This window comes from Xyrauchen texanus, chromosome 13 (genome assembly GCF_025860055.1).
Source record: "Xyrauchen texanus isolate HMW12.3.18 chromosome 13, RBS_HiC_50CHRs, whole genome shotgun sequence".
NCBI classification, from domain to species: domain Eukaryota; kingdom Metazoa; phylum Chordata; class Actinopteri; order Cypriniformes; family Catostomidae; genus Xyrauchen; species Xyrauchen texanus.
In genome coordinates this window covers 16,059,290-16,074,931 of record NC_068288.1, presented here as the reverse complement: position 1 = coordinate 16,074,931, position 15,642 = coordinate 16,059,290, and the positions used below count along the sequence as shown (strand labels likewise).

Here is a 15,642-nt window from a genome sequence, read left to right as displayed (position 1 = left end):
AGCTCAGACAGAGCTAAAATTACAAGCCATAGGAGTACATGTAAATGAGTAATAAGTACAAGTGGTGACTTGAAAGGCAAAAGACACCAAAATCTGTACTGCAAATGTCTTAATTTTGTTGCAGTTATTATAATTGCACTTTTTTACTTTAATATTTATGTTTTATACAATGTGCATATAAGAGGCTCTTAAGTTTTGTATTGTTATTTTGTTGAAGAAATATGCATAGTGCAGTCATGTATAAATGAGCCTTCACAATAAGAATTGTTGCCCATCAGCCACCGTTTTCAAAATAATAATTTAAAGAAAGATTCTTTGTTTTCCCTGCTGTACCGAAACCATGACCCCAAAACCGAAGTACGTACTGAACCATGAATTGTGTGTACCATTGCAGCCCTATGTAACAGTGAAGAAAAATAAAAGCAATCTGCACATCAATCAGACAACATAAAGAGATAAACTGCAAGCTAACAATTAGAAAACAGATTAAAACAAAAGCTTTAAAGAAGACTTTAATTTGACAGCAGACAAACTGTCAGATCTCAAAAGGTCAAAGTTGGAAATCACACAGATCAGTTGATGTGACTTGAAAGTTGCCAGCAAAACAATCATTTACGTTTTCATCCAAGGATTTTCGGCAAAATAACGTTTTAGCGCATCAAAATAAAGCTGATGGAAATGCAAATTATCGCTAAAATTTCACAAGTGTCAACATAATATTTTTGTTTAACTCTAGCACATTGACTCTATGTCGATACTTCAAAAGTCACGAAAAACTGGTTTGAAAACACTTTTTTTCAAGAAAATTGCCATTAACGTAAAAATGTGGTGTCACATGACAGAGTTTACCCCAAGAGTTAGCCTGTGGTAATCATGACGACAGTATACATCCTTGAAAGCAAATTTATTGTACGTGATTATGGATTGATCTTAATGGCATATAGAGCCGATGCTGCAAACATGACACTTCCAGGAGTGCCAACACATATATCTCATATCATGCACATCGACAAGTGCACGGAGAACAAATGAATGGCCACTTTTTGCCATTAATTTAATCGTGGTAGCATCCGTTTATTTATTACAGTTGCTTTTACACACCATTCAAAATAACAGACGGCAGTCACAGAATTATCCCACAATACAAATAAGCATGTAATTTCTGTGCACAAAGATGTTTTAAAATAAAAATAAATACACAATACTTGGAGAAAAACATCAGTGTACTTTTTTTGGAACACTAACATATAACACAATTCTAAAAAATTATTGTTTAGTTTATATTTGAAAAAATGCCAGCAAAATTCCCTGTATGAAATTAAATAAATTACCAAACAAAAACCATTAAAAAAATAAATTACCAAGCGGAAAAAAATTTAATTATTTTTTAGACCTATAGATGACTTACCCTGTTCTGTAGACAAAAAAAGTCGGTTGAATGTCATTCTCAGAATGTTTTACACTTTTTTTCAAGACACTAAACTATCAGAACTGTTTGTCCAATGCAGAGTTAACTTTTAGAAAACGAGCTTATGAACATTTTTAAAATTTAAATATTTTAAAATCGAACCCTCTTTGCCTCGGATCTCATTTGCTGAGTTTCTTTAGAAAATGTAAATTGCATTAGACACTAAATTAATTTTAGCTTGGCTATATATCTTTATTTCATCCTTAATTGAAGTTCAAATAATACGGGAGTGTGACATGTAAATAAGCACAAACTCCAAAACTGTCATTCTTTGTGCGGTCAGAGCTGCTTCAACCAGTCGTGGAAGAGACCGGGAGAGATTTAAAGTTCCACCGGGTGATGCACACTCTAACACGGAGATGCTCGTCTCTCACCCCCGCTGTCTGCAGCTCGCAATGTGTTGCATTATTGATGAGATCATCATAATAAGATCAATCTTATGTGAAAAATAACACTAAAATGACAACAATAATAAAATGTGTGTGTATGTATGTATGTATGTATATATATATATATATATATATATATATATACATACATACATACATACATACACAGGTTTTGGATACACAAGATTGACAAATGCTTCTCAATAATACTCTTATGGCTAAAATGTTTAGTGTTCAGTGAATAAAATGTCAATATGACTAAATGTTACTAAAATATGACTAAAATGTCAACAGTTTTCATTGACAAAACTGCATTAAAAAGTTCAGACTTTGTCAACTAAAACTTGACAAAAAAAAATAAAAAAAGGATAAGGTTGACGAAATATGATAAAAACTAAAAAGGACATTTGACACGGGATTAAGACTAAGACTATATTAAAAATCAGCAGACAAAATTAACACTAGTATTCAGTTGCCAGGTCATTAGTAGTGTTAACGCAAAGCCAACGTTTACGTATTTTTAACGTCACTTTTTTTATCAGTATGGTACCACCTCCGCCTCATTTTGAGCCAGGAAAATCCCTGTAAGACTGAAGGTTTCCCCCACTACTTAGTGCTGGTTGCCAGCTTGAACAGGGCCATGACGATGTGCTTTCGAGTCGGAAACGCTGGCAACCTACAATCATCAGGACCCATATTACAGTCCTATCAAAAGGGCAACAGCTCCCTTTTTATTGCAATTTCTCCTCTTCTGATTGCTTTTATTTGTGAAATTAAAATGACAGTAAGTTGGCTAATTTCAATTAATTGTCTCAATACTCTCCCCATTTTACCAAAACTTTGGAGGAAAAAAAAATAGTGACATCTGTGAGGCGAATTAGCGATAAACACACATTTCTGTATGGAAACGGCTTAAGGACAAATTTATTTTGCGATAAACCAAAACATTTGCAATAAAGTGTTTTTTTATGCATGACGTCATCACACACACCATTTTTATCGATAAAAGGCCATTTGAATGGAAACAGGCAGAAGACTTTTTCAAATTTCGCAAAATTTGTTTTACGCATTTTCACTTTGTCAATAGCAAAATAGCGTGAAAAGTTGATGGAAACTAAGCTACTGAGATAAGTAAAATATTCAAAACAATAAAAAAAATTAAGCCAACACTGCTAACTATGGCTGTTTAACCTAGTGTGCCACCTACATATGCAACATTTTTAAGCATAGGTGCATGCACTATTTTTGGAATAGAAACCAATGATGCTAAACATGCTGCCAGGGTAGACAGCTTATAATTTTGAGACAAAGTCTATGACTGCCCAACCACTACAACTTAACCAAAACTGAACAAGTTTATAACTACCACAGAACCATTCATTTGCCGTTCATAAACCTAATTGCTAGGACCTGCTGCTTTGTGTTGACACTTACTCTCAAAATAATAATGTATATATTCCACGGTAAACATAATTTTCGCCAGTTCATACAGTTAATGTTACTACTGTACAACCACGTAAAATAACAGGATTGGAATTTTCTTCAAACAGTGAAGCTTTTAGAATCAGTTTAATTATTAGTTGTGGTTTACTGTAGTAACTATGGTATTTTGGCACAACAGTGAATGCTTGTAAGGGGTTGTGTTATGAGTTTTGCCCGCACCTGGAACCGGCAGAGTTCTCCAGGGTTCGTGCTGGAGATCCGCTGCGTCTGCGGACGATCACACCGATCACTTCAGTCAGCAGCTTATACGGCAGCGTTAACAGACTGTGGAGGATCTGCAGGCGCTCGATCGGGATGTTTTTGCTGTGGGGTCTACGCTGGGTCTGGTTCTGGGTCAGGCGCAGCGGCCCATCATCATCCGCAATCTCAAACTCTGCTTGAGCCACGGCAGGCGCTCAATCACTCAGTCCTATTGTCTCTTTTCCCGCACGCTTTCTGGTATCCACGAAGATAGGTCAGCAGTGTTAGATTGCTGCGAATTGTTTTTATCAGAATTAGACTCCCAAACGTTATCGTTTCTCAACACTTGCGCAAGGGCGCCGCCATCTTTGGGTAGACCCAGAATGCACTGCGCCAATGATGAGGCGTGGTTATACGGACAGGCTGTTTTTTTTTTTTTCTTTTTGGTGTTCATAACAAAATTAACATTGTCACTACACGACACAAAAATACAACAAACCAAACTCATACAAAGACAAAGTGCGCATTGCTTTTAAATATAATCTATAAATTAAATAGAACCTCATAGAGAGCAGTTTGCTTATTATGTAATTGATTACATAAAAATAATGTTTATGATAAAGGCATCTTTTCTTTAAAAGTAAATACAAAATTGGGATTGACATAACACTGAATGAAATCAAGAATGTTCACCAAATATAGGCCTACAGCAATTTTCCAAAGTGGGGGCCTGGTGCGACCACATCATAGTTAAATGATATTCGTATCATTAAAACATTGTAACTCTGATTTCTATATGTAAAAACGTATCGGTTACCTAACGTAACCTTGGTTCTCTCTAGATGAGGGAACGAGTATTGCGTAAGCTAGCTTACGCTACGGGAAAGATTAATCTTTTCTGAGATATTGAAGCCAAAAAATTATCCTTAATTTTTGTATCCATTGTCAACGCAGTGCGGCAGCTGCAGACCTTGAGCGGGCTAGCTAGCGAGCTCATAGGTTGCTCTGCGGCAACTGCTGCAGCCTATAGACGAGCTTGGGCGAACTCGCATCCAATGAGAGGCGTCCGCGCGCTCACTGCATCAAAGCCCGCCAAAACGGGCGTGACTTGAGTGCATATAAGCGTAGTTCGTAGGCTGGAACCCTGGTTTTCATTGACTGAAGCGAAAAGTCGCTGCGTGGCGCGAGCACGGCCGGCTACGCAATACTCGTTCCCTCATCTAGAGAGAACCGAGGTTACGTTAGGTAACCGATACGTTCTCTTACGAGAGGTTCTCTCGTATTGCGTAAGCTAGCTTACGCTCACGGGAACCCATTGTCAACGCCGTGCGCGCCAAGCATCCACTGTATGAGCCCCAGGGAATTAAGGGGGACCCGGGGAGCCCTTATGAGTGGGGAAATAATATTTGGCCGGCAAGAATGCGGGTCATTGATTGTGTAATACATAAGCACATAGTGGGAAGGGAACGACAGAGCGGCGGTGCCGGTCTGTGTGGAATGTGTCCCATCAGTGCAGCTCACCAGGGGAGCTGTAGCGTATTAAACCGCTAGTAGTTTTGCCTGCAGAGCGGGCACTTCCATATTGTAAAATCTGACAAAGGTGGAGGGGGAAGTCCATCCCGCTGCCACACATATGTCGTGAATGGAAATCCCACTGGACCATGCCCACGAGGATGCCATGCCTCTAGTGGAGTGAGCCCTAATGCCCAACAGGCATGGCAGGTCTTTTGACGCATATGCAGCAGCAATAGCGTCCACTATCCATCTAGATAGTGTCTGTTTCGAGGCGGCGAGACCTTTGGTGCGCCCTCCGAACGAAACGAAAAGCTGCTCAGAGCGTCAACTCAGTATGCGTTTCGTCAGATGGAATAGGTTCCTGGATCTGACACCGCCCTGACGGTTTAGGTAGGATACCACAGATCTGTTGTCCGAACGGACCAGGACGTGGTGACCCTGAATGACCGGCAGAAAGCGCACGAGCGCGTACTCGACCGCTATCATTTCCAGACAATTTATGTGAAGGAGCTTTTCCTGAACTGACCATAGGCCGAAAACCGGAGAGCCCTCGCAGACCGCGCCCCAACCCGTGTTGGACGCGTCTGTCGAGATGACTTTTCGGCGAGATACAGCTCCCATTGTCACTCCCCGCTGATACCATTCGGCCACTGTCCAGGGCTGCAGAGCTGAAATACAGGTCTGAGTCACCTTGATGGGCTGGCGGCCTGTGGCCCAAGCCCGGCGAGACGCGCGGGTGTTTAGCCAATGCTGAAGCAGGCGCATGTGCAGTAAACCCAGCTGAAGTACTGCTGCGGCTGAGGCCATGTAACCTAGCACTCTCTGGAATTTCTTCAGAGGCGTGAGGCTGTTCATCTGAAAAGATGCGGCTAGTCGCTGAACACGGCGTGCGCGCTGTGTAGATAAGTGAGCCGTCATTGCCACGGAGTCTAGTTCTATTCCAAGGAAGGAAATTGTCTGACTGGGCTGTAGTGAGCTCTTGGTCCAATTGACTGCAAGACCCAAACTGTTCAGAAGGCTGAGGAGGACTGCTCTGTGAGACAGAAGCTCCATATGTGACTGTGCCATAATCAGCCAGTCGTCCAAATAGTTCAAAATTCGCAAACCCTGACTCCGCAGGGGTGCGAGCGCCGCATCCATGCACTTTGTGAAAGTACGGGGTGCTAAGGACAGGCCGAACGGAAGGACGGTGTATTGATAAACCTGGCTGTCGAAGGCGAATCTCAAGAATGGCCTGTGACGGGGATTTATCTGAATCTGAAAGTATGCATCTTTCAGATCGAGAGAAATAAACCAGTCCCCCTGACGCACATGAGCGAGGAGTTTCCTGATTGTAAGCATTTTGAACGGTCTTTTTGCAAGCACCTTGTTCAAAACCCTGAGATCTAATATGGGTCTGAGGCCGCCGTCTTTCTTGCGAACAAGAAAATAACGGCTGTAAAGCCCCGACTCGCTCAGAGAGGGTGGCACTTTCTCTATGGCCCTTTTGCACAGAAGGCTTGCTATTTCTGAACAAAGTATGCACGCTGCTTCCGTGTTCACAGTGGTTTCGAGCCGCGCTCTGAAGCGAAGAGGGCAGCGATCGAACTGTAGCAAATAGCCCTGTTGTATTGTGCTTAACACCCACTTGGATATCCCTGGAATAGCTTCCCACGCTTTGAAGCGTAACGCTAGAGGGTGAATGGCCAATTCACTCTGATTGCCACACACAGAGCGCTGAACAAAATGTGTGAGCGCGTTTAGTGTGTTTATGCATGATTGCTCGCAGACAGCATGAACAGGCTGTTTTGTGAGTGACTTCCCGATTGGAATGAATGGGGAAAGAGTCACATCTGTTACGTGATGCGCAAGCATAGTCATGGGCATGGGACTTACACACAGAGGAATGTTTGCTGGCCGTGTAACAGAGCGGGCAGAGAATGGGAGCGCGCACGTATTCCTGGGCGCATTTATTGACTCTAGCGCTCGAGCAGTTCGTAACCGCTTTATGTGAGCGTGCTCTGGTGGGGACACGAGACATGCAGTGCTTGTGTGTAGAGGTGAACAATGGATTGTGGGCACATTTTCTACACATAAGACATGTTTGCTCTTTACAAGATTTATTTGGGTCGCCGTGAAAACGGCGTTTGAGTGCAGGCAAGCGGGCAGTGTCACCGGCTTGTTGGCTGCTAAATTCACCACTGCAGTAGCCTGAGAGAAGGGGACTGACAGGGGGCGAAGCTTTGACGGTGGGACTGAGCCGTCGTTTGTTCAACACAGTTAGGAAGACTTCGGCTGCTCGGGTTTCAGCGTTACCTTAGATCGAGGCCCGCGGGGGGGCGGCGGTCTGCGGCGGCTGCCTGAGCGAGATCGAGAGCGGCCGCCCTGTCGACGCTGAGAAGTCTGAGTTTGTTGAACTGGGCGCTGTGAAGAGGCTCGTGCAGGAGGCTGATCACGTGAGCGGCCTACAGAGGAGCTAGCGCGACGCGGCAGGAAAAGGTTCATGGCTTGGGTGGCTTTCTGGACTTCTGAGAAGTGGTCAACAATGCCACTCACCGCGGAGCCGAAGAGACCGGTCGGAGAGAGCGGTGCATTGAGGAACGTGGAACGCTCTGCTTCTCCCATGTCGGCTAGTGTTAGCCACAAGTGTCTCTCGGTCACAGTCAGCGAGGCCATGCACTTCCCTAGAGCTTGGGCTGCAGCTTTGGTAGCGCGAAGGGCGAGGTCTGTCGCGCTTTTCGTAGATCAGTAACAGCCTCTAGGTGCCTGCCTTTCTCATCCCACTCCCGAAGAAGGTCTGCTTGTAGGATCTGTAAAACGGCCATTGAGTGCAGAGCAGATGCGGCTTGGCCGGCGGCGGAATAGGCGCGGCCAACATAGGCGGAAGTCACTCTGCAGGCCTTAGACGGGAGCACAGGCTTGGAACGCCATCTCGCGGAGGGCGGACAAAGGTGTGCTGCTACCGAGTCCTCGACCGGGGGATGGAGGAGTAGCCTCTCTCAGTGGCGTCGTCCACCGACGCGAGAGAGGAGGAGACGTGGGAACGGGACCTGGCTGAAAAAGGCGCGTTCCATGACTTTGCAAGCTCCGTGTGTAATTCCGGCAGGAAGGGAGCGGCCCGGGCCGCGGGTGTAGAGCGGTGATGGCTTTGAAGAAAGCAGCCGTCGAGTCTGTTGGGTGCCTGCTCAGGGGGCGGTGACCACTCAAGCCCGAGGCGGTCGACGGCCTGTGTGAGGAGGCGTGTTAACTCCCCTTCGACTCCGGCGCGGGTCCTGCTGGATTCCTGGGCCGAGGAGGAGGCTTGGGAGCCTGACCACTCCTCGCTGTCCGAAGCCATGATGGAATAGTGGCCCTTATCCTCCGCCTCCCCGTCATCCGAGATGGCAGCAGTGCGGCCGCTCGGCGGCAACTGCGCGTCCCGGGGGGGCGGGGAGGGTGAAAACGATGCTCGAGGGAGACCACAGTTTCCGGCAGCCTTTGTGAGCGGCGCTTCTTCCTGCGCGGCTGAAGGTAAGGCGGCGCGGCGGTTTCTGCTTTGAGCGCTTCGAATCGAGCCCGCAGGGTCGACATCGGTAGCTCCTCGCAGAAATCGCATCCGCCCTCAGTGAGGGCGAGCTCTGCGTGCCCCAGTCCCAGGCAGAGAGCGCAGATGATGTGGCGGTCTCCTGTGCTGAGAAGGGCGCGACATGAGGCGCAAGTGGAGCGAGGCATCTTGAAAAAGACGCTCAAACTCTTTTGTGAATAGTTCGTGAGAACTAGCTTGCTGAATAAAAGGATACGTCGTCGGATGGCGTAGCTCGCAGGATGGCTGAAGGTGGCTGAGACGGCCGGCTTCTTCTAGCGCTGTCCACGCTTGCTTGATGCCCCTCGAACGGCGACGCGGCTTCCAGGTCAGCGATGCGAAGAGCTTCGCTGAAGAGATGAAAATCAGGGTTCCAGCCTACGAACTACGCTTATATGCACCATTTTGGCGGGCTTTGATGCAGTGAGCGCGCGGACGCCTCTCATTGGATGCGAGTTCGCCCAAGCTCGTCTATAGGCTGCAGCAGTTGCCGCAGAGCAACCTATGAGCTCGCTAGCTAGCCCGCTCAAGGTCTGCAGCTGCCGCACTGCGTTGACAATGGATACAAAAATTAAGGATAATTTTTTGGCTTCAATATCTCAGAAAAGATGAATCTTTCCCGTAGCGTAAGCTAGCTTACGCAATACGAGAGAACCTCTCGTAAGAGAACGAGGAGTTTCCTCAATCTGCCGTGTGTCCTCCCGTGTTAGCAACCCCCCCTCCTCACCCCCATTAAAAATGAAAGTGGTCTGTATGGGATCAATTCCATGCCACATATATTTGCAAAAATATAAAGTATTGCAAAATAAAATAAAGTTTTGCAAAACAAAAAAAACGTATTGAGCAAACAAAAAAAAAATTTTTAAAACAAAAATTAAGTATCACAAACGTAAAATAAAGTATCGAGAGAAAAAAAGAAAGTTTTGCAAACAAAAATAAAGAATTGCAAAATATAAATAAAATATAGCAAAAACCAAGATGTAATGAATTGCAAAAATCAATGAATGTTGTAAAATAATCTAAAGATCTTTTATCCTTTTTTATCTCTGCAACAGATTTTTAGGCAGCAATGATTTTGCCACACATCTTTTTCTTTGCAATGCCTAATAATTATTTTGCAATGCTCCTTTTAATCTGCATTTCCATCACGTGTGAGCTCGTGATACCGTTTGCTTCACTTTTCTCTGCGTTTCACTATATGGCACTGTTTTGACGTGGGGATGGAGTCAGGGGATTGGGGCGTGTACAAGGGGCTCAGTGATGCCTCTCTGGAAGTTACGTCATTAGCTTGAGACACGGATCAAACATCATGGCTGAGCACAGGCATGCAGGTGGATCTCAGGTATATAAAGTTGATTGTTTAAGGAAACTCATTTTAAAATATTCAATGGGGTATACCCGTCAAGTGAATTTTTAAGACAACGGTTTAATTTTGAAGAAAATGCCTGTACTTTTTGTCAAATTGACAGAGACGTTCTGATCATCTTTTTTTCCCTCGTTTTTCTTCAAATACTTTTTGGGAAAATATGTCTTATTGGTTGGAATCAAAGATTCACTCACTGCCCACTTTTGCTAGGAAACATGTTATGTTTGGAGTGCTGTTGGACGAGAAAAGAAATGAATTTCTTATTAATGTAATGTTGATACTGGGCACATTTTTCATTCATAAGTCCAAATGTATGAAGACGAAACCTTATATTTCTGTATTTAAAAGAGAATTGATTTGTAATTTCTTTCCAGCGTTGGAATGTATGTAAAGTAAGAAGGCCCAGAAATTGGCTGGAATAATAATAGACCTTGAGCTCTTAAAAGAGGAATAAAGAGACCCCTCTGTATTTGTATTTTATACATTGAATTTATTTATTTTATTTTAACTGATACGTGCCTTAATACTCATTTACCTGTACTTTCCAATGCCATTGTAGATGTACATTCTGTTTTTTGTTCTGTTCTTGGTGTTCAATAAAAAAAAAAAAAGATTCTTTCCTTTTATTTAATTAGTATTAAATGTGCTTTAACAGCGTTTGCTTCAGATAAAGAAGTCAGAGATCAGTTAAAGCAGTGGATTTATTAGCTATACTCGCTAACATAGCCAGCATCTGCAGTTTTTTCTCTCTCAATTGATTGGACTATTGATTGATTCTTATGTTTACTTTATAGATTATAATTGTCTATACCATAGTATGTTATCTTCTAAAAAAATGTAAACTCCATATTTAAAAATATATAAATAGATGTTACATTATCACTGTTAAAGGAGACAATAAATAGATTAGGCTACAAATAAAAAGTTAAACGATCGTAACAAATAAGCATCCCAGGAAACGATCTACAAACAATAAAAGAACATCACTTATAATGTTAATTGTGCAAAACAAATTTAACAGATTGATTCTTAAGAGTAGGTGCTGATAACCTGGTTATATCCTGCTGATTATACTCGAGGCAGAGAAACAGCAGGAGAAAGCTGTTGCTGCTGCTGACCCTGAGCTGCCTAAATATGACCAAAGCTTTGAGTCAGAACACTAATAAGATTCGTCACGACATCTGGATATTCTCTCTCTGCTAAATGTGACATGGCAAATCATTACATGAGTTGACCTAGATACACGTACATTTACTGTGAGAATTGTAAGAACTTAAGTAGCTTGTGAACAGGTTCGTTGAGCAATGGAGGAGGAGTCAGGAGACAGCGAAGCAGGTTTGAAATCAGCACTTTAATTTCTTTCACGAACATACGACGGTCACCGCCGTAGAAATGTAAACAAAAACAAAACAATATCACACTCAGTCTGTGGAGCTTTCTGAATCCACTCTCTCTCTCCCTCTCGACACTTGGCGTCCCTTTAAATGTCTTTCTCCGTATCACTACAACAAGACACAGGTGTTAGAGATAATTACAAACCAGGTGACAAGCCTTACCGCTCTCTCTCTCTCTCTCTCTCCCGCAGACCGACACACGACCATGCCCCCCATGCCTCATAGCTGTATAACGCAGGGTTAAGATTATAGGGGATGTGAACATTTTATATTTCAAAACTTTATTTTTAAAGACAGAACACATGCACGTTTGTTACGATCGTTTAACTTTTTATTTGTAATCTATTTATTGTCTCCTTTAACAGTGATAATGTTACATATAAATATGGAGTTTACATTTTTTAGAAGACAACATACTATGGTATAGACAATTACAATCTATAAAATAAACATAAGAATCAATCAATAGTCCAATCAATTGAGAAAAAACTGCAGATGCTGGCTATGTTAGCGAGTATGGCTAATAAATCCACTGCTTTATCTGAAGCAAACGCTGTTAAAACACATTTAATGCTAATTAAATAAAAGGAAACAATCAACTTTATATACCTGAGATCCACCTGCACGCGTGTGCTCAGCCATGATGATTGAGCCTTGTCTCAAGCTAATGACGTAACTTCCAGGGAGGCATCACCGAGCCCGTTGTACACGCCCACGTCAAAACAGTGCCATATAGTGAAACGCAGAGAAAAGTGAAGCGCAAAGGCAAAACGGTATCACGAGCTCACACGTGATGGAAATGCAGATTAAAAGGAGCATTGCAAAATAATTATTAGGCATTGCAAAGAAAAAGATGTGTGGCAAAATCATTGCTGCCTAAAAATCTGTTGCAGAGATAAAAAAGGATAAAAGATCTTTAGATTATTTTACAACAGTCATTGATTTTTGCAATTAATTACATCTTGGTTTTTGCTATATTTTATTTATATTTTGCAATTCTTTATTTTTGTTTGCAAAACTTTCTTTTTTCTCTCTCGATACTTGATTTTACGTTTGTGATACTTAATTTTTGTTTAAACATTTTTTTTTTTGTTTGCTCAATACTTTTTTTGTTTTGCAAAACTTTGTTTTATTTTGCAATACTTTATATTTTTGCAAATATATGTGGCATGGAATTGATTCTATAGGTCTGTTCCTCAAGTTCAGCCAGCGTGAAACAGACGTGGCAGAAACTGAATATACGTCATGAGGTAGTACATTACTATAGAAATGATGCCAAAATCTGACTTTAAAAAGAGAAAGTAGTGGGAGAGGTAGCAGACAATTTATGTGTTTCTTACACAAAAAAAACGTCAGTAATACGTGTCAACGTAGCTACTTATGTAAATATTTGTTAGATATCACTGTAAACAGTGTCCAAAATTAACACTTGCTACGTGCCAAATGCGATTAAAATCTACCATTGGTGAGTAAAGTAATGGGATTTATTCACCAGTTGGCCACATTATTAGCAACTGCATGATTCAAATTGAACAATGAGAGCAATAATCTGTTCCTTGTTAAAAAAAAAAAAAAAAAAAAGGGACATGCGCAAATCAAATTGTCTGCTAAAGAAAACATCTGCCGTGATCTCATATCTTCATCTAATATAACATTTAATCATCACACCTCAGTGAAAAATGTACATCAGATGTTTATCTATGATGCTTACAGGCTTCTTTCCGCCACAACTTCATGAGAATCATGTGGAAAATTCCTCACATTAAGCCCCCAAAATAGACACGATGAGATATCTTTTTCTGAGAGGTGCAGTTTCACTTTTATGACAAAGTATAACCTGTGTTGTTTGTCACTAAAATATAGGGAAAATACAGATAAAGAATTCCACTCTCATTCAAACAAAAATACATTTAAATTAAAATAATAAAAAATATATTTTCATAGCTATTAAGAAATATTTATTGTTTTTTTTATCAATAATTTTATTATCAATAAATATTCTAATTTTTTTTGTAATCTTTTAAGTACATTTTTGGACCCTGTGTAAATATCAGTTAGCAATTTAAGACTTGCTAAAACTACCTGACATCAGTATTGCCTCAGGATAGACTGAACATCCTGGTACTCCTCTCATTTCAGAGATCTTATGGTGACTTTGCAAACTAGAAAACTCTTACATTTATGCACGTATAATTGATTTTGTTATTAGGCTGTGTGTGTGTGTGTGTGTGTGTGTGTGTGTGTGTGTGTGTGTGTGTGTGTGTGTGTGTGTGTGTGTGAATTAAGTTGTATATTCCTTTTACATTATATAGCACTCTTTGTTCTCATCAGTGTTGGGTGTAATTAATTACCTAAGTAATTAATTACTGTAATTAAATAACTTTTTATTGAAAAAAGTATAGGGTTACTCAATTACAGTAACTTCTGATGTAATTACGTTAAATACTGTATAGACTATAGAACAATTCTAACAACAGTGAATTTTAAGTCAAAATTTAACGTCTAATGTTAAAATATATGTTTTCTAATTTAACACTGCCCCCTTAAATTATTTGGCCGGTTCATGAATAATTTATTTGAAAGAATTAAAAGAACAGTTTCATGTTGTATTCGTCATCTGGTCGAGGTTGATAAGGGGTTTAGAAAGTAATTAGTAAAAAGTAATGCAATTACTTTTCAGACAGAGAATTCAGTACAGTAATCTAATTACAGAAGATGTAATTGTAGATGTAATTAGTACATCTACAATCTACAAATTGATTAGGGGGGCCCTAAAATAGTTTTGTGCCTGGGGCACAATATTTAGTGATACGCCTGTCAATAGAGATACCTTGGAGACCACTATGGGAAATATATCAAGCAAATATTTGTGATCCAATTAAATCAAATAAAGGGCTAATGGACAGCTTTGCCTTATTTCATGTGACAAGTAAATATTTCAACTTATTTCCAGATAGAGCCATATTTCAACTTAATTGAACTACTACAATTGTAATAAATTGCTCTTTCTATTTTACAAAAATATTCACCAAAAACACATTTTTGAAGCTATTTAAACGTAAAAGACTGTTTAACAGAATCAAAAGTCTTTTAAAATCAAGGAAAAGAATACAAATGTTATGTTCGATCAAATCACTATAATCCAGCAAGTCCAAAACAAATCATATGTTTTTAGTTAATGTATATTCTAACCCCTAAATTCGGATTGAGTCTCAGCTATAAGCCTAATGCTATTCAAGCGTACTTTCATTTAAAATGTTTTTTTTTGCAAATTTAGCAAACAAATGCAAATTTTAATCATTATCAAGGAGTGTGATTATAACACCCTGTGCCATTGTAGGAGGTAGAGATTCCTCATCAATACTCTCTCTAAAAACATTAGTCAAAAATGGAGTAAATTCATCAGCAAATATTTTGTAGAGCTCAGCTATAATCCCATCAAATCCTGGGGATTTATTGTTTTTCAGGCTCTTGATTGTTCTTCGTTTTTTAGTAACAGTATGTAACACTCTTCTCCACGGAGGGAAGGAAGACACAGGAAAACAGGCTTCAACCTCACCGGTAAGCTTTTAATTAGTGCTCTTTCAGCAGTTTACAGTTTCACAATCAGCTTTACATAATAACTTATAAATTACTCATTACTCTGAGGTTCTGTGCCTGCTTTTATGCCGCTCTCCCCGTGCTCACTGAAATTAGAGACAGGTTAGACATAATTTAGCTCAGGTGCAAGCGCCCTTACCGCTTCCTCTCCCGGACGGGCGCTTGACCCCGCTGCCACATACCCCCACCGCCCATCCGGCCTGTCTACCACTCCCCCCCATTTCTGGAGAGGACGTCAGCAACAGCCATCTCCACCCCCGGTCTGTGGACCACCATGAACTTAAAGGGCTGGAGGGCCAGATACCAATGGGTGATCCGGGCGTTAGTATCTTTCATGCGGTGGAGCCATTGGAGTGGGGCGTGATCCGAGCAGAAAGCGAAGGCCCGCCCCAGAAGGTAGTATCGGAGCGTGAGGACCGCCTACTTGATTGCCAGACACTCCTTCTACACAGTGCTGTACTTCGTTTCCCTTAAGGAGAGTTTACGGCTGATGTACAGCACCGGGCGCTCCTCCCCCTCCTCCACCTGCGAGAGTACGGCCCCCAGCCCTCTGTCTGAAGCGTCCGTCTGCAATAAGAAAGGGAAAGAGAAGTTAGGTGCATGTAAAAGCGGCCCCCCACAAAGAGCGGCTTTAACCTGCGTAAACACCTGTTGGCACTGCTCCAACCATTGGACCGGGTCTGGAG

General features: G+C 41.6%; 1 protein-coding gene across 2 annotated transcripts in view; it reads right to left on the bottom strand.

Moving 5' to 3' along the window:
• The window catches only part of rptor (regulatory associated protein of MTOR, complex 1), a 287,332-nt gene extending 283,420 nt beyond the window's left edge, over positions 1-3,912 (bottom strand). For both annotated transcript variants that reach the window (XM_052141047.1, XM_052141048.1), the window contains exon 1: positions 3,520-3,912. The gene's annotated coding sequence lies outside the window, so the exon portion shown is untranslated. The remainder of the gene's footprint in view (positions 1-3,519) is intronic.
• Between the last annotated feature and the right edge of the window lie 11,730 nt (positions 3,913-15,642).